At 41.1% G+C, this 27,718-nt stretch overlaps 1 long non-coding RNA gene across 1 annotated transcript in view; it reads right to left on the minus strand.

Moving 5' to 3' along the window:
* LOC120401485 overlaps positions 1-27,718 on the minus strand; it is a 128,898-nt gene that overhangs the window by 20,740 nt on the left and 80,440 nt on the right. Inside the window, exon 4 of the long non-coding RNA XR_005596482.1 lies at positions 5,012-5,164. This is a non-coding gene — a long non-coding RNA (uncharacterized LOC120401485). The remainder of the gene's footprint in view (positions 1-5,011; positions 5,165-27,718) is intronic.

A 27,718-nucleotide genomic window follows, 5' to 3' on the forward strand; every position in this document is an offset into this window, starting at 1 on the left:
TGTAAGCATCCGGTGTGGGGGCTCGGCCCTCTCGGGTGCGGCTGGGAGCCAGGCCGCCTCACTACAGGAGGCTAGCAAGCAGTTCGGTCCCCAGAGTCCAAGCCCTAGGTCAGGGCAGGGCAGTGAATAGTAGCACACGGGCTCCGGCCTCAGGCAGGGCTGAGCAGCACAAACAGCCTCTTAAGCCCCAAGCCCTAGGTCAGGGTGGGGCAACAAACAGTAATTCACAGGCTCGGACCCTCAGGCAGGGGCTGAGCAAACAGAGTCAGTGCAGCCTCAAGCCCTAGGTCAGGGCGGGGCAACAACCAGTAATTCGCAGGCTCAGACCCTCAGGCAGGAGCTGAGTGAACACACCCAGCAGTTCAAGGGCTCAGGTCCTCAGGCAGGAGCTGAGCAAACAGCAACAGTTCAGGGGCTCAGGTCCTCAGGCAGGAGCTGAGCAGACACTGGTAAGTCCAGGCTTCTATGCCTGAGTGTGGGTGTGAGGGGAGACTGTCACCCGTGAGTGGAGTGGCAGGGGGGACACAGGCCCACCCACTCCACTGTGTCCCAGCCCAGGGCCCTAACAGCAGCAGTTAGTCTGCTGCTGTGTCAGTGGGGTCCTGACCGCAACACACCAGCATTGGCTCACAGTCTGCTGTAGCCAGACTGGGGTCGGCTACCCCCGGGCTACTTCCCATCTCCCCCTCCATGGGTACCTGCTCATCTCTGGCGTCCTCCGCTGTGTCCCATACCATGGGCTCCTCGTGGTGTTGAGCGCTGGGTAGGTCGGGCTGCTCCTCAGGATGCGGGGCGAGGGAACGCTCAGGCAGCTCCTTGGGGTACCGGGCTTGGGGAAGGCTCGGCCAGTCCTCCTCAGGGTACCAGGCTCAGGGAAGGCTCGGGCAGTCCTCCTCAGGGTACCGGGCTCGGGGAAGGCTCGGCCAGTCCTCCTCAGGGTACCGAGCTCGGGGAAGGCTCGGCCAGCCTTCCTCAGGGTACCGGACTTGGGGAAGGCTCAGTCTAACAGGAGCTCGGTCCTTAGCGTCTGTCCTCTCCGGCCGCCAGGCAGCAACTGAGTGCTGGGGCCGGGCCTTTATACTTCCTGTCCCGCCCCTTGACTTCCGGGGGCCGGGGACAGGCGGTGGTGGCTCCGCCCACTGTGGCGGCTGTTCTGGCTCGTCCCTCTCAGGTGCAGCTGGGAGCCAGGCCGCCTCACTACACACCCGATCAAATTAGATTTCTGAGAAACAAAGCATTTGAGGGGCCTGCTCCTATTCTCATGGAAGCTAGTGCAAAACTCCCACTGTTTTCAACAGGAGCAGCATCAAGTCTTTGGTTCACAGAATTGGTCTCTTTTGGATGGTGTGCAGTGTATACCCTGAAGGTTGTACTTTCAGGTTCTGGTTTTGCTATGAACATCTTGCCCAGCTCTGCTTAGAATACAAACCTGGCTCCTTATTTTTCCTTAAGTAGACGTCTGCACTGACTGCAGTGAGTCAGTTTTGCAAATGCATATACTCACAGTTGAGTCTGATTCACTCTAATGGCTATCGATTCAACAAACTGTAGGATGGAAGAAAGGAGGAGTTGTGAATGGAACTGGTCTAAAGGAATTAAATTACCCTAATGCAACTTTTAATGGAATCCACCACCAGTGTTCAGTCCTTTCAGAAAGCCAGAAGAGTTGCACTGTCTCTATTTTCAGCCTTTTCCACAGACAGCTTCATTACTACTGCTATGTGTTGATGAAAGGATAAATGCTATTTTTTGCTCACTGTGTCAGAAAGGCTAGGTATCACATTAAAGGCAAAGATCACTGATGTTCTGTCCTTGAAATCCTCATGCTTTCAATTTCTTTCTCAGTGTGTGTTTAAATATTCCCAGGAGTCCCAAACTGCCTCCAGTTGCTTCCTGTTTAAATAAAAGATGATTCTTCTTTGTATTCTGTGGAATCCATTCAAAGTGAAAGGTCATGCCCAAAGGGAGAGAGCCATTTCCTTATTCTTCATTTCAGAGCTCTTGGGATTTGTAATTTAAGTTTCCCAGAACAGTTTCCATTTTTAAAAATTGATATTCTTTGCTAATTTTGAGGGGCGGGTCTTGTCCTAAAGCAAAATACTGAGGATGATTAGAGCAGCATCACACGAAGATACAGCCTACCTAAGATTTCCTCACAGTTCATTACAATGTACAGTCTTGCTGCATACAGTGAAATGGAAAAGCCAAGCTAAGCTGAGCCCAGAAGTCCACACTAGGGTGACCAGATGTCCCAATTTTATAGGGACAGTCCCGATTTTTGGGTCTTTTTCTTACATACGCTCCTATTACCCCCCACCCCGTCCCAATTTTTCACATTTGCTGTCTGGTCACCCTAGTCCACACAGCAATGAAACAGCCCCACAACCCAAGCGTAAGGGTTCTTTGCTGTGTAGACATACCCTCTGTCACACTGCTACCACTAAAGCTGGTAACAATGTCACTGCTAAAATCCATGGAACTCGTATTTACAAAAGATTGACCTTCATATGCAGTTATTTGATACATCCATTTTGGAAAGACATGTGAATACTGGAGATTGTTCTGTGCTTCTTTTGTATAAACTTTTCTTGAAGTCATTGTGTATTTATAATTACCAGGTACTTAGGGTACTAAGCATTGGCTTAAAGATCAGTATTTTTATTAAAGACTATTAAAGAGCCATTAGGCTTATATGATGTCAAAAAGCAAGTTTGGAAACTTGATTCATTTATTTATAACATTGTATTTTCTGTGTTTATCTAAGTAATAAAGATAGATATCTTTAAGATACACAAATATCATAGTATATAAGTATACAAGATGGGTTAGTACAACTAAATTTTTAGCTACATTTTGTTTCTTCCTTTCTGGGAATATTCTTTTGGGGAATATTGTTTCTGGGAATCTTCTTCTCCATGCTTTCCTTCCTATCATAAACCTGTACTGCTGTCAACCCACACCATGGGATTCGCATATCTATCCAGTTATTAATATCAACAACACTCTGAAGTCCTTGGAGAAATTTTGCTGTCTAGGGAGTGTGCTGTCACAGAATGCCACAACTGATGATGAGATTACACATTGCATAGCCAAGGCCAATTCTGCATTTGGAATGCTGTCACATTGCCTCTGGGACTATGGGGTGTCAAAAATAAGCACAAATCTAAATGTCTATTGGATAGCCATGCTTACAATGCTTCTATATGGTTGTTAGACAAGGACAACATATGGCTGCCACATTAGGAAACTCAATCAGTTCTATATATGCTGTCTTTGGTCTCTTTGTGGGGTTAAACATTGGGACAAGATTCCCAATATTGAAATCCTTAATTGTTGCCAGATGCCTGGCATTCAAACATGCTCATAAAAGTTCAGTTGCATTGGTCTGGGCATCTTGTTTGTATGGCTGACTCAAGAATTACCAAGGCCATATTTTACAGTCAGCTAGAGCAAATCACCCATTTTTATGATCAGTACAAACTATATAAAGTCAAATTTTAAAGCATGTCAGGTTAACCCCAGCACCTGGGAAGCAACAGCGAGAGAGCAAGGTGGTAGCATATTTGTCATATTGCTGTTAACTGCCTTGAAGCAAGGTGCACTAACACCTTATATGAAATAGGGTAACAGAACAAAGCAAGGAGACAACAGCCGGCAATGGTCATGGACAATTCTGTCTGATCGACACGTAACTGTGTTTGCGGGTCTTGCCTTGGTTTGACCTCACATATATGTGTTTACCAATAGTTTGCTGAATTCTCATATGTCTACATCAACATGAGATTCCATCATCATAAACAGGTTTACTCTAATCTCCAATAAAGATCCAAAACAGTACAGCTCATAATAAGTTTCTGAGCGATGGATCCAGAATATGATAGTATTTATAAGAAGTTTTTTTTTTCCTTTTTGAATAGAGTAGGTGAGGTAACAACCAGCTAAGAATATTTTGATTTTCCTATTTTTTGTATGCACTGTTGGTTGTCAATTGCTTTCTAAGCTGTTTTTCCCTATTAACTTTTATGAGTATAATTTCACCCTTTATTAAATTCACATATACTCCATGTGGCTGTCACACCAAGGCTCTGTCTTGATGAGCAAAATGGGTGTGTTTTTCAATTGTGTTGACTCAATCTAGTTAAATACAATTGAAATGCCCCATCATGAGGCAGGCTAGCAAGTTTGAAATTATATTAGCTGGCAGTGTTTTAGTCTTGGTAGAACATAGCCCAGGTAATACTGCTTCAAGAATTCAGCATAGCAACAAATGTCATAGCTTCTTACAACTTATAGCTCAGTGAAAAGTGGAATTTCCAACAGAGTCTATATTACGCAATGACCTTCTAACAGGGAATACTAAATTATACTTTGGTGAGATCTGAACAGGGGAAAAAGACTTTTCATATTTCACTACCAAGAGATGCTTTTATTGTAAATCTAATGGTGCTGTTTTGGTTTTATCCTTATCATGGTAAATTCATAGAATATTTCTCAGAAGCCAGGACAGGCTTTTAAATTCAGTCCTATATTGTGGGGGATTTTGTTTGTTTGTTTGTTTGTTTGTTTGTAAACCTGCAGATCTGGAACAAAATGGATAGCAATGGGGAAATGTCTAGAACTAAGGTGGCTATGATTAGCAAAGGAATTAGTATTGCTCATGTGACAATGCATCTGTTGTGGTCAGTCAGCCTTTGCCTTTACAGGCACATCAACCATGAACCAGCACCAGTACAACTATTATGGAATCCTCTTGCTTTTACACATTAAGTCTAGTAGGACAGAAAGTAACACAAATAGCCCTGTGGTGGCAGGGATCAGTACAGCAGAACTGTACATATAGAGGTGGGTGTGTGGGTCAGTCCTAACATACAACAACTTTAAAGAACAGGTTGCCCCATGTGGGGATTAAATTTCCCACACTGATATAAAATTCCACTGCACTAAACACTGGTAACATAGCAAACGTTATATGTTAAGGCTGTGTTAATGCTTTGTAAAAGAGCGGACTCACTGCTAGAGCGCCCCCTTGCATCTGGGTGTGGCATAGAAGGTTCTCTCCTTTCTAGTGCCCCCTGCCAATAGTTGCTCCAGTCCAATGGTAGTCCACCTCTTCTCATGGCTAGGCCCTCTGGCCAGCCCCCGCCTTTCAGGATAACAGGAAGTCCTGCAAAAAAACCCAAAAAACTCTCTGTCTGGTCTGCTTCCCTCAGTTCTGGGCCCAGTGATTCATACAGACTTTTCTCAGGGCTTCCAGTAGTCCATCTCACCTTCTTAGAAGCTTCATGTCACCTTACCATTGGCTGGTAGGGGAACTTAGGCCTGCTATATACACAGGGTTCCCAAAGTCTAGGGATTCTAGGACAGGCAGACAAGGTTCTCTCCCCTTCCTTCTTGCTACTACCTCCCTGGACTTCTTCCTATCAAGTTTTATCTTGGTTCTCTCCTCACCTAGCAAGAGTCTTCAGTTCCTTACAGTTTTTTTCACTTCCTGCTATCAGGAGAGTGGCTGCAGAGTTTTGCCCTCTCTCCCTGCACCCCCCATCTGATTCAGACTTCCTTTGGTTATAATAACAATCAAGTCTTCTCCAGCTAGGTTTCCTCATTAACTAGGCCTGTCCCTCCCTCCAGGGGCAACCGCGGGTGGACTAATTGAGCTCTGATTTCCATTAATCCTATGTTCACCTGTGTGAGATAGACACCCCATAACATGTTCATATCATGGTTTAAAAGAAAATAAGAGTATTGTCTGTACCGGCACCACAATGGATATTTGCACCTGCACTGTAGGTGTGAAATCAATGCTTCTCACACTGACCACCATCAATATAGACAGATAAAGAGATGTGCTAGATGGTGTATAATAAAGAGTGGGATTTTTCAAAAGTGCTCAGTGCTGACCTAAATCTGCTTTTATTGAAGTCAATGGAAAATTCCCATAGACTTCACTGGGAGCAGAGTTAGGCCAATACTGAGTGCTTTTGAAAATATTACACAGACTGAGTATAGAGAACACTCGTTCACCATCTAATCTTTGAGGGGCCCACCAGTCTAATAAATATAGTGATTTGGAAATAACTTAATCCAAGAGATTAATCACTAAACCTTGAATCTATTATTGGTATTCTGTAACTGAGTTAACTACTGAAAATATTTGTAGTTTATAATTTAAAGAATGGGTGATAGGATGATATAGTTCCATATGCTGCAAACAGCTGCTAGAAGAGCTTTATAGATGCTTTTTTTCAAACGTCTAATCCAAAATACAGCACACATGTTCATCCTCCATGTATAGAAAAGAACAGAAGACCAGCATTTCAGTACATTTATCTTAATCCTTCTGATTTCCTTACATTTATCTGTCCTGTTAATTAAAATGGCAGTATATCCTCTAAGTTAGTCAACTCTGCCACACTAATGTGCCAGTCCAGTCATTTTAGCATTATGCCAAATATTTTCCATTTTTACAATATTAGTCTTTTAGCTACTAAACTCGCCTTGTACTTGTTCTATTCCTTACAGCCTGCTCTTCCATACTCACACTCACTTTGGGTCCATTAAACCTTTAGAAACCTAAGGATCCTGGTCTTTATGATTCTAAGATGAGGAATGGGATCCAAATTCACTCTCTTTCTACTTGCCTGAAATGACCCCACCTCACTTCTGGGCTCTCCCCTAATCCCAACAAGACCCCTGCCTTCTTCTCAGCCTTCCCTATGCCTGAAATCCCAGTAGGTGGGGAGCCTCATGTTCCCCACCCTGTTCTTCCCAAGTGTTTGCTCAATATCGAAGCACGGAACTGTTCTAGACTCTGCAACAGCCTCTCCTTCAAGACCTGCTCTTGCCAGACATGCTACCTCCTCCTGCCTTTCTCAATGGTTCCCAATGAGACAGCAACCAAGAATGAGCAGTGGGGAGAGGAAGACAGAGAGGGGATAAGGGGGTTTTGCTTAACAGAGGGGACACTAAGTCTGCTTGAACATGTACTAGGCAAGAGTACCTACCTGGCCCTGTGTTCCAAGGCTAGAAACCATTCCTCTATGTGGCATGTCTCCCTGTAAAGACCCATAGCCAACATATAGGAACTGACCAGTCTTTAAAGTGATTAACACTTTAAGACTGGGCAATTTACTGAGGGCTGCAACAATTACATAACTGGATCAAAAGAAGCAGGTTCTTCCTGTCTGGATCAATTTACTGCAAAGTATGAGTTTTCAAATGATACCTCTCAAAATGTACCTTATACAAGATTTATCGTAGTCGGTATAAAAGAGTGAACATAGGGGCACAGTCTGTCACACTACTCAATATCTGGATTGGAAATCTAGAAAAATCCATATGCTAAGGGAAATGTTAGTAGTTCAGTAGGTGGCATCTTTCCCTCTGAATAAATATTTAGTAAATGCTCCAGTATGGCAAAAGGGGAACTAAAGAGACAAGGTGGGTGAGGTAGTATCTTTTATTTGACCAGCTTCTTCAGACCTGAAAAGGAGCTCTGTGTAAGCTCAAAAGCTTGTCTCTTTCACCAGCAGACGTTGGTCCAATAAAAGATATTACTTCACCCATCTTGTCTCTCTAATATCCTGGAACCAAGATAGCTACAACCACAGTGCCAATGCTAAAGAGAACTGTAAGTTGCCATCTTTTCAGATGAAATACAAAATGTAAAGACCTTACTGCCTATATATATTAAATTCCTATGGACTTTTTTCAATGAATGGGTGAGTAAACTCTGATGACCTTGCCCCTGTAGTTCCCGACAGATATGGTATTCTGTCCTAAATGGTTGTGTAGTCTTGCTAACGTTATACTCTGTACTCAGAGATAGCTGTACTTGGCAATTCCTTTACACATAGGGAACCATTTGGTTAAAAGACATTATACTAGATCAAGTTCAATATAACTATCAATGATAAAATGACAGATGTATACTGTAAAACCCAGCCACAATTTATTACAATTAAATCCCATTTATTAAATAAAAGGAAGGGAAATGATTTATAACACTGTGTGGCATAGTAGCCAATCATAATTTATTTTTACATTTCCATATTTTATTAGACTTATACCATTTTGCATCAAACTTTTTATTTGTGTTTATTATAAAAGAACTCCCATTTAGCTCATCTATTTAGAAAATGTTATTGTATATGGATTATTAATAGTGACACAAGCATAAATTAGAACATTATTTAAGCATGTGCATATTCTTCAATGGAACTACTTAAATGTTTAAAGTTAGGCATGTGCTGAATCAAGAGTACAGTGAATTCTTCAGTGGGGTAGCACTGAAAATGCAAATTGAGCTGGTTGAATTATGTTAAAATAATATTCATCATAGAGTTAGGCCCTGATCTAGCTTACACTTACACAGGTTAGCAATACCACTGAATATTTACAAACATATCTTTCAAGAATATATGGATGAGTGCCTGAATAATTAACTAATTAAAACCAAGTGCTTGGGTCCCAGAACCTGCAAGCATGAGTGTAACATTAAGAACATACATATTGACTGAATGTGGGTGTTAGCCTCTTATTTAGTTAGCAAGTTATGCACATATCCATCCTGATTTTGACTGTGTTTGCTATTCATATGTATTTCCTGAATACTTTAGATTAAGCATTTTCAGATTGTGTGTGATCAGATTGGTGCATGAACTTTTTGTTCAGCTTCTCATTGTTTTTGTTCTGTGACTGATCACCCAAGTCACGTGGTATTGTCCCTGCTCCCTGATTGGATGGCTGAATAATTTAACCATAGAACTAATACGGAAGCATCGTCTGTGATATAAGTTTTTGCACAGATAATCATGGATGCTAAAAGTCATGACACTTTCAGCATTCTAAAAATATATTGGCAAATACTTAGTAGTTGTCTTCATGAATAATCATAGAATCATAGAAGATTAGGGTTGGAAGAGACCTCAGGAGGTCATCTGGTCCAAGCCCCTGCTCAAAGCAGGACCAACACCAACTAAATCACCCCAGCCAGGGCTTTGTCAAGCCAGACCTTAAAAACTTCTAAGGATGGAGATTCTACCACCTCCCTAGATAACCCATTCCAGTGCTTCACCACCCTCCTAGTGAAATAGTGTTTCCTAATATCCAACCTAGACCTCCCCCACACTGTAACTTGAGACAATTGCTTCTTGTTCTGTCATCTGCCACCACTGAGAACAGCTGAGCTCCATCCTCTTTGGAACCCCCCTTTAGATAGTTGAAGGCTGCTATCAAATCCACCCTCACTCTTCTCTTCTGAAGACTAAATAACCCCAGTTCCCTCAGCTTTTCCTCTTAAGTCATGTGCTCCAGCCCCCTAATCATTTTTGTTGCCCTCTGCTGGACTCTCTCCAATTTGTCCACATCCCTTCTGTAATGGGGGAACAAAACTGGATGCAATACTCCAGGTGTGGCCTCACCAGTGATGAATAGAGGGAATAATCACTTCCCTTGATCTGCTCCTATTAATACTGCCCAATATGCCATTGGCCTTCTTGGCAATGAGGGCAAATTGCTGACTCATATTCAGCTTCTCGTCCACTGTAATCCCCAGGTCCTTTTCTGCAGAACTGCTGCTTAGCCAGTCAGTCCCTAGCCTGTAACAGTGAATGGGATTCTTCCATCAAAAGTGCAGGACTCTGCACTTGTCCTTGTTGAACCTCATCAGATTTCTTTCGGCCCAATCTTTCAATTTGTCTAGGTTACTCTGGACCCTATCCCTACCCTCCATCGTACCTACCTCTACCCGCAGTTTAGTGTCATTTACAAACTTGCTGAGGGTGCAATTAATCCCATCATCCAGATCATTAATGAAGATGTTGAACAACACCGGTCCCAGGACTGACTCCTGGGGCACTCCGCTTGATACCGGCTGCCAACAAGACGTTGAGCCGTTGATCACTACCCGTTGAGCCCGACAATCTAGCCAGCTTTCTATCCAACTAACAGTCCATTAATCCAATCCATACTTTTTTACTTGCTGGCAAGAATACTGTGTTAGACCGTATCAAAAGCTTTGCTAAAGTCAAGATATATCACATCCACCGCTTTCCCCATATCCACAGATCCAGGTATCTCATCATAGAAGGCAATCAGGTTGGTCAGGCATGACTTGCCCTTGGTGAATCCATGTTGACTATTCCTGATCACCTTCCTCTCCTCCAAGTGCTTCAAAATGGATTCCTTGAGGATCTGCTCCATGATTTTGCCGGGAACTGAAGTGAGGCTGACCGGTCTGTAGTTCCCTGGGTTCTCTTTCTTCCCTTTTTAAAATAGGGGCACTATATTTGTCTTTTTCCAGTTATCCGGGACCTCCCCCAATCACCACAAATTTTCAAAGATAATGGCCAATGGCTCTGAAATCACATCAGCCAACTCCCTCAACACCCTTGGATGCATTAGATCTGGACCCATGGACTTGTGCACATCCAGCTTTTCTAAATAGACCTTAACCTGTTCTTTCACCACTGAGGGCTGCTCACCTCCTCCCCATGCTGTGTTGCCCAGTGCAGCAATCTGGGAGCTGACCTTGTCTGTGGAGACCGAGGCAAAAAAAAGCATTGAGTACTTCAGCTTTTCCCACATCATCTGTCACTATGTTGCCTCCCCCATTCAGTAAGGATCCCACACTTTCCCTGACCTTCTCCTTGTTGCTAACATATCCGTAGAAACCCTTCTTGTTACCCTTCATATCCCTTGCTATCTGCAACTCCAATTGTGCCTTGGCCTTCCTGATTACACATCTTCATGCTCGAGCAGTATTTTTATACTCCTCCCTAGTCATCTGTCCAAGTTTCCACTTCTTGTAAGCTTCCTTTTTGAGTTTAAGCTCACTGAAGATTTCACTGTTAAGCCAAGCTGGTCACCTGCCATATTTGCTATTCTTTCTGCACTTCGGGATGGTTTGTTCCTGTGCCCTCAATAAGGCTTCTTTAAAATACAGCCAGGTCTCCCAGACTCCTTGCCCCCTCATATTAGCTAATAAATAATACAATCACACAAACCATAACAAAGTAAATTGCTTTTTATTCATGAAGGCTTTTGTGGCTCAGGCTTTTTTGACTATTTAGCCAGCTCTAACTACAACTGTATATGTGAGAAATTACGCCAGCAAGCTGAATGAACGTTCACAGAGGAGTCACTGGAGTTCTGTCATATTCTCAGTTTGACCAGGATTCTTTTTGTTTGGTTGACCTTGTGGTTGGACTGTTCTGTGTGTATTGTGATACAGCATGGCCAGAGGGGAGCAGGAGAGTGTTACAAGGGAGCCTTATTCCCTGTAAGGGGAAGAAAGTTTGCTATAGATTAATTAGAGCACCTGAAGCCAGTTAGAGCACCTGAAGCCAATTAGAGTACCTGCAGTCAGTCACATGATAAAACCCCCCTGCTTCAATCAGACAGGGTGGGAGTTGGAGCAGAAAGGATTGGTATTGGAGTAGAGAACAGTTTGAAGGAGTTGGAGCAGAGAACAGTTTGAAGAGAAAGCAGAGGAAAGTTTGGAGCAGCTGTGGTGGGCTAAGAAGTCCAAGACCCTAGGTAAGGGGCACCTGGCTTGTGCATAAGTAGGGCAGGAAGCCCCCACCCCAAGCTGAAGGGCAGGAGAGGGAAGTAGCCCAGGGGAAGGAACCGCCAGTTCAAGTGGTTCACCACTATCCTCAGGGCCCCTGGGCTGGGACCTGGAGTAGAGGGCGGGCCCAGGTTCCTCCCTCTCCACTCCCCTCCTCAAAGACACTAGTGGGGCAATTAATATTCCAATTCAGGGGCAAGAAATGGTGCCCTGAACCCCCCCAAAGAAGAGAAAGCGTGAGACCCATCATAATAGTGCTGGCAATTTGCCACAGTATAAAAAGGCAGAGAGTGAAGAGTGGCAAAAGAAATACATTATAGACGGAGAAAAGAGTGCATACTTTTGCTGCTCCATCTACTGTCACTAGAAGTGAACACTCTGGCAACAGAAAGAGGCCAACTATTTAGAGGCTCTTTCTACATTTGCACCTGTAAAATGAATGCCTTTGTTTGCATGTACAAAACCATATTCAAACACACAAATAGGCATGCAAATTCCAGTTTTGACAGAAATTCTGCATACGCATATTTAGAGACGAATGTAAAATTTGACTCAAAGAGTCAACATCCAGTATGTGGCATTTTTTTCCAACACTGGCTCAACAAACATGTTCAGGAACATGAGTTGGGTTTGTAGAACTGTAGAAGAGTCACCCTATAACCTCTGTTACCACCTCCACACTTAGGTATCAACTAGGAACAACAACTATTTCACCAGCCTGAGGAAAAACCAGAACAGTATTTATTGCACAATATCAAGAGCAATATGAGGATACTATCCTCCTGCTTCCACTTTCTCCACTGAACAAACTGTTCAAAGATCAAAACCAAGCTGTTGTAAAAGTTGAGAACTAAAGAATGTGCAGCAGGTGGTAACATATGTGTCCATCTAGTTCCAGCCAAAACAATCCAATTTGTGGAAAAGGGTACAGAATCTCACTGTGACTCAGAGCTGAGGGGGTGAGTGAGAGAGAGGAATGGCTTCAGCTCATGTGCTGGGCATGCTGTGATAAATGATTTTTCATTTAACAGCATTATTATAATATACTTGCCTATTGGGCATACACTAATTCTCCATATACTCGGAATGCAGGCTACTTATGGAATGCAAAACATGCAAAGTTGTTTGCTTTGGGATTTGCCTTTCCATTGTTTCTCTGCATCTCTAAAGTACTTTTTAATATTATTATACTTAAGAGTATAAATTTAGGAGAGACTGAATGCATTAGATTAGTAGCAACTTACGGAGCCTCTGACCTCTGTCATTGTAATAAGTGGAGTATACAATTTTTAAAAAAATATATGAGAGCTTCCTCTAGTGGTGACTATTACAATACTTGAGCCGGTCAAAATTTTCAAATAACTAAGAATATTTCAACAGAAGTGTCACAGAATTATCTCCCATTTTCTGACCAGTAATTATTGTTATTAACTCAACTGCTAAATAAAATAAAATTCCAAAATGAACAGTAATAATAACAAATTTACCACATGCCAATAATGACTGAAGCAGTTACTGTCTACTGGGTGTTTGGCACATTTGAAAGTGTTTAATGGTCTCAGTTCAGTTTCTAGTGTCTATATCACTAGAACTACTATCCCAGTTACAAAACTCACTTGCACTTTCTTCTTTGTTAATAGACTCAGAAGGATTGAGGCCATGATTTAGGAAAACTCCTAGACATATGGCTAGTTTCATTCTAGTTCAGAAAAGCACTTGGGTGCATTCTTATCTTTAAGCATGTGCCCAAGTCCCCTTGACTTGAATGGGATTTAAGTTAAGCATGTGCTTAAATGCTTTCCTGAATCAGGGCCTCAATGTCCATTCAAATTGATTAGTCCCCCCAAAAAAACGACCAGATGAAAATGTTTTTTGGGGGGTTGTTGAAAAACAAAAGGTTTTAGGTTTTCAAGTGAAATAGTTGATGGCTGCTGAAAATGTAAACAAAAAAGGTCAGTTTTTCTGCAAAAATGTAATTGAAAATGGAGATTTTGGTAGAAATCTCCATTTAAAAAAAAAGAGCCATTTTCCATTAAAAAGTTTTGATGGACAATTTCCAACCAGCTAATGAGCATGGATAGACAGTTATCTTCTTGCCTAGGACAGCGGACCCTTCAGCCCTGGGCTGAGGCATTCTGGTGTGGGATAATAATACCTAATGCTTATGTAGCACTTTTTAAATCAATAGATCACAAATCACTTTACAAAGGAGACCAGTACGGTTATCCTCATTTTATAGATGAAGAAACTGAGGCACAGAGAGGTGAAGCAACTTGTCCAAGGTCACCCACCAAACCAACAGCAGAGACAGGCTAGAACCATGTCTTCAAAATCCCAGTCCAGTGCACTCATGTAGCGCCCACTTGCAAAGACCTGGTGCACTTGTAGATAAATAGAGGACTTTCATTTCCTGGGCCATCAATCTGGTTTGTTTTTTTGGGCATTAAAAAACTATTTTAAAGAAGGAAAACTTAAAATCTCCACACATCAGTTCATTGTTCTGTCTCCCTTCTGTAATGTACCTCATAAAAGAGAGAGAGTGGGAAAAAAAGATGCAAGACATTTTGTTTCACTCTGATGGACAAGTATTAACAATTTGCTTCTTTAAATGGTTGAAAAAAACCATTCAGTTTGATGGCTTTTGAGATGTCATTAGCAGCACTTTAAATGAAAATGTAATTAAAAAGGAAAAAAGGAGCATGGCCAGCTCAGTAATATGAAATAATTCATTAAGATTATACAAAGTTTTAGGAACTGGAAAAGAGTCTTAAACAATCCAGCATATTTCTTCTTCTTTTTGTAATTTTAATGTTAGCTTAACCCCACTCTCCTCATCTTACACTCTCTTGATAACTTCATTGCTTTGAAGAAGGAGGGATCTCTTGAACTCCATTTATACCCCTTCCTTCATTCCATTGTTGCTTAGTTAGTAACTTATTCCATACGCTTATTACCTGTACCAGGGGCAGGAGAAAATACTCGGGAAACCATGCCCTAACCACACCAACCATGGGACTTCAATAAGTCATATGGCAATGCTTTGGTGGCTCTACATCATTTGAGAGTCCCACTTAGGGTTGATTAAGCCACCTTTATGATCCCTTTGTGACGGCAGAGTGGTACAAAGGGACCATAGTAGAGTGAGGAATCAGGCCCAATAATATATAATAAACATCTCTTCCTCTATCATTGACATTTCATTCTATTCGTTTTTCTTAATTCTTCCCCCCCTTCCTTCATGCTGAACACTGATGAGAGAGAACTCAACACAAAGCCAAGCAGTCATTTTCAGATCAGAAATCTGAGTGTTAGATATTACACCTGCACTTTTGGGAATAGAAGAAAAGTTGGCTCATGCAATTAGCTGGAGGGTAGTTCTGCGGAACCCAGATTTATTGGAATGTGGCTTGTATTTTAGCTGATCAGACACAGCCACTTGTGCTGTTTGGCTAGAAGAATCCAGTTTTAATTATTAAGTTAATATTTTGAGAACTGCATTTTTATTGAATTTCCAGGCCAACATACTTCGTTGGGATAGCTTACATCAGTTATGACTGCAGTATACGATTGGATGAATCTGTCCCAACCCAATGTATTGGGTCACTGGGGAAATTAAGACAAGAAAAACCTTCACACAAAATTATTCTCTTAGTATTATAACAGTTTGGAGAAATTGGAACTTTAGAAAAAAAGGATATGCAAACCAGCTAGCAATATGACTCATTTCTGCCCAGGACATTCCCCTGTCTGTAAGAGTCCTGCCAGCAGGCTGTCTGTGCAATAGGAAATCAGAAATAATTCAACATGTTACAACTCGATGATCAATCTTTGCAGGTTCACTGACAAGTTACACTATCAAGCAGGTGAAAATCATCTGCACTGGGGATTGTTGAAGTGTAAACTAGAATGTGATGAAGTATGGAGATATAACACCAAGAAATACTTCAGAATAATGATATATAAATTCTGTATGACTCAACAGCTATACAGGTAGAGAAAGCCCAGCATGACATGGGCTTATTTAAGAAAACTTGAAAGCAGAATTAATCATTGATGTGGCTATTTCTGGAGATGAAACAGTTTTTGAAAGGCAGGAAAATGTGAGATATATACAGATTGAGTGACTGTGCCATAAAATAAGATTTGTCTTGGTAATTTAGCAGTCAAAATAAAGCGTGGCCAACTCCAGCATTCAACAAGAATGTGTTGGACACAGACATTGTCTGGATTTATACAGTGTAAATGCCATGGCGGCCATTCTTGGAATTCCCTCCAGCATTCCTGTATCAGTTCAGGAATCGTGGTTCATTTGGTTGCTCCCAAAACTGAAATGGAACTGAAAACTGGATCATTATGGAGAATACACACTGTAGTCCAACATTTTCTGCACTAGCTGAAAAAGCAGATTCTGATTCTTTCCCCCAAAGTAGCAAAGAATCAAAACTTCATCAGCACAGGATGGAAGATGACAATACTCAAATCACTAGCACCTGGATTCTTAACATATGGATACAAAAGCCCTAGCTAGGAGGAATGATCACCAAGGGGGAAAGAGTATAAGGTAAAGAAGGAAAAAAGAAGTTGAAAGGGGGAGTGGGAAAGGAATTGAGAAAAGAAAAAGGTCAGGAGATGAAGAAAACTGACTGGACAAATGACGAGTTGTGCATCAAATACACAGGGGCATGACACATGTGAGATGGGGTAGAAGGGAGGGTCTAGCCAGAAACGTCAGAGAAACACTTATCTACTGTTTTGAAATACTGGAGATGTCAAGTATACTATCTCAGCTAAGACCACTGCCAAGGAGAGTTTTGTTCACACCTAGGGGTATTATATGTTGGAACGGACTTGGCAGTGGTGTAAAGAGAAAGAAACTGCACACAGTTTCTTGGCCTTTGATGTAGATATATCGGATGAAGAGATGACGGATGTGTTTTCAGACTGGCTCAAATGCCTGAAGAAGCATAACTGGAATCTGGACCTAACTACTGTCTGATAATATCTTGGAAAGAACCTAAAACATATCCAAAGGGTCAGATTCTGATTTCAGTTTCTCCAATGTGATTATGCAGCCAGATATTTGCAGCATCTTGCCAGATTTCCTGCTCCTCAGCAACACTGTATTTCTCTTTGTCTTTATTCTCGACAGATAAATTTTGACTTTTGCATGGGAGCCACTGAACAACCGCAGTAGTTCCGGGGTGGTAACACAGTGTATTAGAAATACATAGATGGGCACCATCTATGAAGTATTTGGGTAATGGGTTTTAGATTAATAAAAAGCCAAATGCTTAATCTGCAACCATTACCCCTTGGTTAGTTCTTACAAGTTAAGCAAGTTTGATTTGGTCAATACAGTGAGAGAACCCTGATTGCAGCAGCAGGTGTAGGTAGCACTCCCCTCTGAATCATAGAAATGTAGGACTAAAAGGGACATCAGTAGGTCATCTAGTCCAGTTCCCTGCACGGAGGAAGGACTAGGTATTATCTAGATCATCCCTGACAGGTGTTCGTCTTACCTGTTTTTTAAAACCTCCAATGACAGATTCTACAACCTGCCTAGGTAATTTGCTCCAGTGCTTAACCACCCACCAGTTAGGAAGTTTCTCCTAATGTTTCACATTAATCTCTCTTGCTGAAATTTAAGCCCATTACTTCTTGTCCTGTCCTCAGTGGTTAAGGAGTACAATTTCTCATCCTCCTTTTTGTAAGAACCTTTTATGTATTTGAAGACTATCATGTCATCCCCGTCCTCCTCCCACCCATCTTCTTTTCTCCAGACTAAACAAAGCCAAATTTTTCAATATTTTCTCATAAGTCATGTTTTCTAGCCCTTTCCTTTGGACTTTCTCCAATTTGGCCACATCTTTCCCAAGGCGTGGTACCCAGAATTGGACATAATACTCCAGCTGAAGCCATATCAGTGCTGAATAGAGGGGAAGAATTACTTTTTGTGTCTTGCTTACAACACACCTGATAATACATCCCAGAATGATATTCACTTTTTTGCAACAATATTTCACAGCTGACACATATTTAATTTGTGATCCACCATATCCCCCACATAATTTTCTAAAGTATTCCTTCCTAAGGCAATCATTTCCCATTCTGTATGTGTGCAACTGATTGTTCCTTCTTAAGTAGAGTACTTAATCCAGGGATCGGCAACCTTTGACATGCGGCCCATTGGGGAAAGCCACTGGTGGGCTGGGACAGTTTGTTTACCTGCAGCATCCGCAGGTTCAGCCGATCGTAGCTCCCAGTGGCCGCGGTTCGCCGTCCCTGGCCAATGGGGGCTGCAGGATGCGGCGCAGGCCAAGGGTTGTGCTGGCCACCGCTTCCCGCAGCGGATGCTGCAGGTAAACAAACTGTCCTGGCCTGCCAGCGTCTTTCCCTGATGGGCTGCATGCCAAAGGCTTCTGATCTCTGACTTAGCCTTTGTCCTTATTGAATTTCATCCTATTTACTTCAGACCATTTCTCAAATTTGTCCAGATCATTTTGAATGTTAATCCTATCCTCAAAAGTACTTGCCATCCCTCCTAGCTTGGCATCATATGCAAACTTTATAAATATATTCTTTATGCCATTATCGATTTTTGAATAGAAACCAGACCAAGGAGAAATCCCTGCAGGACCCCACTCGACATGCCCTTCCAGCTTGATTGTGAACCATTGATAACTACTCTCTGAGTATGCTTTTCCACTCAGTTGTGCATCCACCTTACAGCAGGTTAATCTAGGCAACATTTCTCTAGTTTGTTTATGAGAAAGTCATGTAAACTGTATTAAAAGCTTAGCTAAAGTTGAGATATATCACATCTACTGCTGCCACCTATCCACAAGGTTTGTTACCCTGTCAAAGAAGGATATTAGGTTGTTTGACATGATTTGTTCTTGACAAATCCATGTTGATGGTTTCTTATCACCTTATTTTTCTTCTAGGTGCTTACAAATTGATTGCTTGATTATTTGCTCTGTTATCTTTCTGGGTACCAAAGTTAGGATGACTGGTCAATAATTACCTGGGTTGTCCTTATTCCCCTTTTTATAGATAGGTACTATATTTACCCCTTTTCAGTCCTCTGGGATCTCTCCTATCCTCTACAAGTTCTCAAAGATAACCACTAATGGCTCAGAGATCTCTTCAGCCAGTTCCTTAAGTAATCCAGCCATATTTCATCAGGACCCGCCGACTTGAAGACATCTAACTTGCCTAAGTAATTCTTAACTTGTTCTTTTCCTATGTTAGCCTCAGATCCTACCCCATTTGCACTGATGTTCACTATGCCACTCATCCAAACACCAATTCTGTTTTTTTTGGTGAAAACTTTGGCCATCGTTGCATTTTCTGTTATTGTTTTCATTCCTCATTGAGTAATGGACCTACTGTCCTTGGTATTTCTCTTGCATCTAATGTATTTGTAAAATGTTTTGTTACCCTTTATGTCCCTTGTTAGTTTAATCTCATTTTGTGCCTTGATTTTTTGAACTTTGTCCCTACATGCTTATTTGTTGTTGTTTTTTTAATATTCATCCTTCATAATTTGACCTAGATTCCACTTTTTGTATGCCTCTGTTTTTAGTTTCAGGTCATTGAAGATGTCTTTGTTAAACCAATGTGGTCTTTACCATACCTCCTATCTTTCCTGTGAGATTGGTATCCCATTGGGATAGTTTGCTCTTGTGCCATTAATAATGTCTCTTTAAAACCAATGCTTTAGCACATTAGAAGACACTCTGCTGCTGGAGCAGACATCTTTGGAATGTAAAACAGAGGCACCTTGAGTTTTGGGTGATGTGATTCATATATATTTAGTATGTAAAGCATTTTGGGGTCTTTGAGAAATTCAGTAAGAGTTGAGGACACATTCCCCACTTTGAAAGGTGATTCTCAGCACTTTGAAGGATCAAGACTGAAAGAAGTGCTATAAATTCAAATAGTGGTGATTTTTTTTCTTCCTATGCAGCTATTCTTCACCCAAATGACGGCTCTTTGTAAACTTATTTTCCAAGAAATGTGCAGGTTGGCAAGGATCACACCACCCAAGATAGTTGTGAATTCTCTTTTTAAATAAAAACCAGAAAGCCAGCCTGATATTTTCTGTTTTAAAGACTGAGCATCATTAATTCATGAAAGAATTTAAAAGAAAAATTGGTAGTGGTATCTGATAGACAGCAAAATGTTGGCAAGATCAGATCATCAAAAAGAGTGAGTAGTATGTGTCCAGTAGAAATATGTAGATGGTATCTCCAAAGATTATGGACATTCTTTGGAAAACAAAGGCAAGTATTTTAAAAGAGTAGCTCACTAGACTGTTAATGTTGCTTTTCAATAACTCTTGGAGCACTGCGGAAGTTACAGACAACTGGAAGAAAGCTAATGTTGTGCCAATATTTTATAAAAGAATAAATGGGATAACCTGTATAATTATAGGCCTATCAATCTGATATTGACCCAAGCAAGGTAATGGAATGGCTAATATGGGACTCTATTAATAAAGAATTAAAGGAGGGTAATGTAATTAATGCCATTCAACATGCGCTTATGGAAGATGGATCCTGTCAAACTAATTTGATATCTTTTTTATGAGATTAGAAGTGTGGTTGATCAAGGTAATAGAGTTGATGCAATATACTTTGACTTCTGTAAGGCATTTGACTTGGTACCACACGACATCTTGATTAAAAAACCAAAATGATAGAAATGACTAATGTTAACACATTAAATGGATTAAAAGCAGTGAGGTTTTAAAATATAAATGTAGATGAGGAATTACCAAATGGCTGTGTTTCTAGTAGGGTCCTGCAGAAACCAGTTATTGGCCCTTTGTTATTTAATATTTTTATCAATTACCTAGAAGAATACAAAATCTGATAAAGTTTGCAAATAACACAAAAAACTGGGGGAATGATAAATAATGGAGAGCACAGGTCACCGATGCAGAACATTTTGAATCGTTCGGTAAGCTGGGTGCAAGCAAACAACATGTGCTTTAATACAGCCAAATGTAAATATATGCAACTAGGAACAAAAATGTAGGTCATATTTACAAAATGGGGGGCTCTATTCTGGAAACAATGACTCTGAAAAAGATTTGAGCGTTATGGTGGATAATCAGCTGAACATAGGTGGCCCTTGAGTCTTTCATTTGCAGAGGCTACGTGAGTGTGGACAGCTCCCCTAGAAGTGCTGGGTGCTACTGGCACCCAGACCGTGGCCCCATCCCCCACGAGGCCCTGCCCTGCTTCTTCCCACCGAGGCCCCGCCCTCGTTCCACCTCTTCCCCTGAGGCCCCCCTGCCCACCCCTCGCTTCTCTCCACCCCTCCCCTTCCGTTGCTCACCCTTAAGACAGGAAAAAAGTGGCCCTTAGCTGAGTGAGTGAAACTCTTGCTGTGCTTATGCCAGAGCAACTCAGCTAAGGGCTGCCAGAACAGGGGGGGCAGGAGCCCCTCACTTTCTTCCTCCCTTAAGGGTGAGTGAAGGGGGGCAGAGAGGAGTGAGCAGCAGATTGTGGGGGTATTGGGAGGAAGAGATGGAGTAGGGGCAGGAAGAGGAGGAGCAAGGGCAGGGCAGAGGTAGGGCAGGACCCCAGGGCAGAGTGTGGGCCACAGTCCAAATGCTGATAGCCTCCCCCCTCCACACACACACTTCAAGAGAGATTCTGGTGCTCCAGAGGTGGTGGGCCAGCAGGCCTCCAAAGGGAAGTGAACAGCACTGCATCTGGCACTTGCCTCCTGCATGACCAGCCCTTTTTGTTTTGGGGAGGCTTAGCCTCCCCAATCCTCTTATACGCACCGCCCATGCAACTGAACGTGAGCTCCCAGTGCAATGCTGTAGTCAAAAAGAGCTAATGTGATCCTGGGATGCATAAATGGGAACCTCGAGATAGAGGAGAGAAGTTACTGTACCTCTGTATTTGGCACTGGTGTCACTGCTACTTAAATACTATGTCCAGTTCTGGAATCCACAATTCAAGAAGGAAGTTGAAAAATTAACGAGGGTTCAGAGAATAGCTCCGAGAATGATTAAGGGACTGGAAAACATGCCTTATAATAATAGACTCAAGAAGCTCAGTCTGTTTAGCTTAACAAAGAGAAGGTTAAGTGGTGACTTGATCACAATCTACAAATACCTACATCAGGAGATGATTTCTGATAGTGGGGCGCTCTTTGATCCAACAGACAAAGGCAAAAGAAGATCCAGTGGTTTGAATGGAAGCTAGACAAATTCAGACTGGAAATACGATGTACATTTTTAATGGTGAAAGTAATTAATCACTGGAATAATTTACCAAGAGCGGTTGTGAATTCTCCATCTCTGACAAGTTTTAAATCAAGATTGGATGTTTTTCTAAGAGATATACTGTACTTCAAACAGGGATTATTTCAGGGAAATTCTGTGGCCTATATTTTACAGAAGGTCAGACTAGAAGATTACAGTGGTCCCTTCTGGTCTTAGAGTCTATGACATAGTGTTGTTATTATCTGGCCATCCTAAAAATGACAGTGGCTCTGATTCCATTAAAAATAATTGTGGGCTAAATCAGAATTAGAGCATTGCTCCTTTGTGATTTATGTAATCTCTTGGGTTGACAGTGTAACAAATTTATAGACTTATTCCTTTTAGGAAACTATTCGTTTTAACCATTTGTTGTATCATTTTAGGTTAGCATGAGGTTATGTACAAGATATTTCATTTCATCACCCATTACTTACGTTGGGGAGCACTGTTTGTTCTTCTGCAACTCAAATTTCCTGCTGGCAACCTAGACTGTAAGAACATATTGGATAGCCATGAAGCTTACATGCAGTAGTGACTATGTCCTAAAATGAAGAACTGAATGTTCTGAGATAGCAAGCCCACTTCACTGGAAAACTCACATTGTAAATCTGTTATAATGATGAAGTCAGTGGATGATCTCTGAGGGGAGAGGACAGGAGCACTTAAGGGAAGTATGTGAATGATCCCTCAGTGTACCATTGTAATTCTGGCTATAGAGAAGTTGGTACTAGCCCTGATCACAAGTGAGAAGTGAATATATATGTGTAAGTAGTTTGTTAGCACACATAGTAGCATTATAGCTACTAGCCTGTTTTTATTCAAAGGTCACTAGTGGCCACACATTTTGTTCTTAAACCTATCTTTAAATAATGACATTTTAAGCAAACATAGTGAAAGAAATTATTTAAAAAAAACGTGCTGAAATGTTCCTTTCATAGGATTTGAGTGACCAGCTTCTATTAAGCTTTGAGACACTCATTGTTATTTTATAAAACATCACACCCTCCCACATTATGCAAAACTCTGTGTCACCTTCTCTGTTTTGCACACTGAGCATCCTGACCACTGCAGGGTTGTATCATGCAGCACAAACTAGGTGTTTGCTTGTTTGCAATGAGTTCGAGACCTCTGAAATGCTGCTGCTGCTTGTAGGTCGTTGTTTGGAAACACATGAGACACAGTATGAGTATGGCTAAGCTTACGTATGCCACTCTAAAATCACAAGCGTCTGTGTCACTTGAACTTTGGTGGACATGTTGGCAGATATGGACAAGTATCATCACAGATTGCTGCCTGCCTGGTTGTGAGAGAACTTTTCAGTGCTGTCTCTAACATAGGATAGCACTCTCTTCCCTCTGCATGTGGGCTAGGAAAGTCTCCCCTCAGCACTGAGTATAGCCAAGATGGTTTTAGGATTTGTCTACACAGGGAAATTTACCAGCATAATAGTGCCTGTATAGTTATTCCCTTCTAGTTATACTAGTATAACTCCCTGTGTGGGCACTCATTACGGAATAAGAGACTCCACATGGGAATTGTATACCAGTATAACTACTGAGCTATAATTATACTGGCATAGCTATGTTAGTAAATTTCCCTGTGTCAAAAGTTCCTAAGACTCCTTTGTGTTACAGAGCGGCTATGCAAAAGGAAATTTTGTGTCCAGGCCCACATAAATTAACCAGTGCTTAGTACTGAGATCACTGATTACCATATCATCCACAGGTACTGACTTTAAGCTAAGGAGTTTCACAGGTGAGAAGACAAAAGTACAGACAGTGAACTGAAAACAAGAGACAGAGACCAAAGGTGAGAGAAAGGAAGCTGCTTCTTGGCAGCAGGGTTAGATTCAGTGGTGTCTTAGCTGTGGTTTCTTGACATGTTGAGCAGTTTTGCTTTTGTTTAGCTACCTCTATTCAAAGTCAGCAGGTCTTGTGTACATTTAAAGAGCCAGATTTTGACATCCCTCACTGACACTGAATAGTACGTTACTCCATAGAAGCTCCATTGATTTCAGAACAGGTATTTGTAAACAAAGGTACTACTTATTGAGAGTAAATATTTCAGAATTTGGCCCTGCACTCTTAAAAATATCTGAAACTTTGTCACCAATTTCTCCCCCAACAAGAAACTGATAAGACCATGAAATTCACTACTGTTCAGCAAAGAGACCACACATACAGAATCATTTCTGTATCTCAGTATAACAGTGTTCAGCAGCTTTTTTTTAAAAGACAAAAATCTTAAACTGACCCAGGCATTTGAGTTATGCTGTCATGATACTCTTAAACTTCCCGGCTAGGTGATCTTAAGGAAGTCATTTTACCGCTCTGTACCTTAGATTCCCCCTCTATAATATGGGGATAATGCTACTTACCTCCTTTGTAAAGTGCTTTGAGATCCACAGATGAAAAGCACTATATAAGAGCTAGTTATTATTATTATTCAAATGCTGCTAATAAGGCACAGCTAATACAGCAGTTCCTGAAGGCATCTCAAGGCATAGTTTCAAACATTCTATAGGCTCCTAACTCAACACCCTCACTTACCTTACCTCTAATGTCTAAACAAAATAATAAGAGTTTTCTGAAATACCTTGTGTCTGCTTCTTTAACAGCAGGGAGGCGCCTAGAAACAACAGCTTTGAACATTCTAATGGAATTTTGGAACAGCTGTGCCTATTCCATTCCAAGCTCCCCTCTTTGTATCGTTTATCTTCACAGCCACCTTAGTGCAAACTCACTTATTTACTTCAGTTGAAGTTTTTCCACTGGGCATGTAAACTCACCCATCCCATCCCTTCTGGGTGTTTATGTATAAAAATACTTAACCCCTGTTTGCCAGAAATTTCAAGGAAGTGAATAAACACAGCTCAGCCAAGGCCAAGTAAACACAAAAAGAGTCATCAATGGTATAGATAAACTTGTTAGCTCATTTTTTAAAAAGAAAAAAACAAACCTTAACAATCTTCCCCCACTTCCCCCCCAACACTTAGCATAATCCCAAAGGTTGAGATTTTCAAAGCAGTGCAAGGGAATACCTAAACATTTTTCATTAATTTTAATGGAATGGAATTTTAATGGCTGAATCCCTGGCATTGCTCTGAAACTTTCAACCCAAAGGTTAGGCTCATCCAAAAAAGGTATTTTTCCTTTGTCTTTGCCACTCAAAATTAATTATCTGTATTGACCACATAATCACTGTAGTTTTGTAGAACTTTAAGTAAAGGATTAAATAGACTGTTTTTCTGTCTCCAAATTAAACTCTTACTAAGCTCTGGTCTGCACACAGATCTGCGCCAGTAGAACTATGTTGTTTAGGTGTGTGATTTTTAACCAATAAAGTAATATGGGTTCCAACCCCTAATGTGGATGCTGTTATACTTGTATATACTTGCTTTATACCATTATAGCTTATCCTCCTTCCCATATTAATTGCAGTAGAACTGCATCCACGCTAGGGGGTTGTATCACTTTTAATGTACTAGTACAGTTAAAGTAGTACAGTTTCTGAGTTTAGACATTAAAGTGCTTACACTGAAATGCACCTGGTTTTAGGGCTAGTCAGTCTATTTATTGCTGCCCTGAGGGAGAAAAGTGAGATGGGATCCCCAGCGTATAACCTGAATATTAGTCAGAGGCTGACAATCTCCCAGAGCAATTTTTCACCGTGTGCAGAGACAGTATCCTATCTGAACATTAGCTGTGGCCTGGAGTCTTGCATGGTATCTGCATTAGTAAAAATTAGTGATCTTCCAGAATGCAGCTGAGTTTGGTGTTATTGTGTGTGATGAATGATCAGGCACAGTCTAGTCTGTTTTCAAGAAGCCTGCTCTTGACTCAGTAGACCTCACAAATTACCACATGATGTCCAACTTCCCATGCTTCAACAAGGTCATCAAGAAACTAGTTAGCACTGCCTCCAAAATATATCAGTCTCTATCCAATATCCTGAACATTTTGCAGTTTGGTTTCAGAGCAGGTAACGCTGATGGTGCTGATGAATGACCTTCTCCTGGCCATGCTCATATTCCAGGATATATCTCCAGCATTTGAGATTACTGACTATGGCACTGTACTATCAGCATTCAGAGATAAGCAGAAATCAATGGAAAAAAGCACTTAAATGGTTCTAATCTTTTCCTTCAGGATGTTCCCACCGAGTGGTGATAGGTAATGACTTTTCCCTATACTAATGTACCAACATGGATCCCAAAATATCTAAAGACAGTCCTGACTTGCAAAATTTAGGTGCAGATCCCAAATACTTTGGTGGTGTTCAGACCTGGGGGTTTGGTTTAGGGTCATTTCTACAAACATGAACACACACAAGATGACATTAAACAGATTGTTCTTACCACCTATAGACCCACAATCAGAGAGAGGGTAGAGATGATAGCACTCTGCTCTCCAAATTAGCTGTGGCTTCACCCTCACATCCTTGCACACACTGATCCCCACCAGCTCATCTTGCCAAGACCTCTCATATCTTCAACAACAAACAAAAGCATCTGTTCCCGAGCTGTCATTCTGATATCACTCCATTCCATTATCAGATTCTCCCTCTTGCTATTACATCGTAATGCTCTAGGATCCTAATGCAACCCCATTTGAAGTCAATGAGAAACTTGAATTGGACAACTCAGGATAAAGGAATTATTATTGTGTTATGTGTTTGTATTGTGAGCCCAATCATGACTGGGCTCTTATAGTAGATCTCCATGGTTCTAAAATTCCTTGATTGTTTTTTTAAGTCTTGAAATAAAATACCAGTTACCTATAACCATTTGATGGCCCAGCCAGTGTTATTTGGCTGTTTTCTTGTAGGTGTCATGGATTGGGTCTTGAGGAAGGATCAAAAGAAAGAGGGTATAAATCTTACAGATTATAGATAAAATGTTCACAAGGGCCTACGTGATTTAGGAGCCCACATTCCATTTTGAAAAGTGATGTAAGCATGTAGGAACCTAGGTTTCACTGAATGTCAATGGGATTTAGGCTTCTCAGTCACTTAGGCACTTGTGAAAAGTGTATTGTTATCTATAATATCTTATCTATTATTGTCTATAATAATATAAGATTACAAACATACCAAGAATAGTAGGAGCATTTATTTATATAGGCCCCGATTCAGGAAATCATTTAAGTACTTGCTTAACTTTAAGTATGTACTTAAGACTCACATCCTCTAAGTACTTTGAGTCCAGAGCACAGAGTTATACATATGCGTGTCACTTTACAACAAACAAATCATGGCCCAGATCCTGCAAACACACACAAGTAAAGTTGCTGACATGTGTTTGCAGGATCTGGGCCATAGTTTGTGTCATCAGCACTACATATATAAGAAACACTATTAGAATGGCAAAATTCCTATTGAGTTAGTTCATTGCATGCTGGATCTGATCCAAATCTGTTAGCACAAATGTACTGTCAGTCCTTTCACCTTTTGCCTCACGTATACTATTTTGCATATCAAAATTGAGAGAGACAGAGAAAGGTCAAAACAAACAAAAAAAACCTATTACTAATTAATTTGCATCTGCTAAGTTGCAAGTCTTGGATTTGTTATTATTTTGATAAGTTTTTTTTAAATATACATTTTCCCTCTGCAATCTTCTACAGACACCTTTCTACAAAAGCACCACTGCAGGAAGATTGTTTTGTAAAAAGTTCCTTCATTTTCCCCTGCTCAATTTATTTTTAGTAGGCCATGAAGAAATGTGCATACCATTTTGTTCCCTGAATGTGAAGAGGCATTTAAAAAATGACATCCCCTTTTGTTGTGCTAAAACACAGTTTCCATTCACCAACCTGTATGTGAAAAACCACCATGAAACATGTTGAACAATACAGTTGTCAAACCTC

This window comes from Mauremys reevesii, linkage group 3 (genome assembly GCF_016161935.1).
Source record: "Mauremys reevesii isolate NIE-2019 linkage group 3, ASM1616193v1, whole genome shotgun sequence".
NCBI classification, from domain to species: Eukaryota; Metazoa; Chordata; order Testudines; family Geoemydidae; genus Mauremys; species Mauremys reevesii.